The sequence below is a fragment of the Penaeus monodon genome, chromosome 31 (genome assembly GCF_015228065.2).
Source record: "Penaeus monodon isolate SGIC_2016 chromosome 31, NSTDA_Pmon_1, whole genome shotgun sequence".
Lineage (NCBI taxonomy): Eukaryota > Metazoa > Arthropoda > Malacostraca > Decapoda > Penaeidae > Penaeus > Penaeus monodon.
In genome coordinates this window covers 29,417,727-29,418,124 of record NC_051416.1, presented here as the reverse complement: position 1 = coordinate 29,418,124, position 398 = coordinate 29,417,727, and positions in this window count along the sequence as shown.

Sequence of the window (398 nt, the reverse complement as noted above, 5' to 3'; positions counted from 1 at the left end):
GAATACTCAAAGGCACGCACGCACACAATCCGACCCTTCGCCATACCAACTCGTCCGTTTCCTCGAATCACGCACGAACACTGTGCTCTGGGAAACTTCTCAGAAAGGAGAGGATATTTCATCACCAAGGAAGGAATTCTATCACTGATTTGATTAATACAAGGTCACACAAATAAGAGAAATTGCGGAAGGAAAAGGAAACTGAAATGAAATATCGATTGATAGCTGCCGCGCCAAGATTTCGGCGGCACGTCCAGATTTCATAAAGGCTATTCTGTGACATTCAAGAAGGCGGAAAACACGAGAATTCATACTCACAGTGAATTACATCAACCGATTTGAGTCACAACAGTCTCTTTTCCGCATCATCACAGATATATCAAGAGAATCAACTTCTT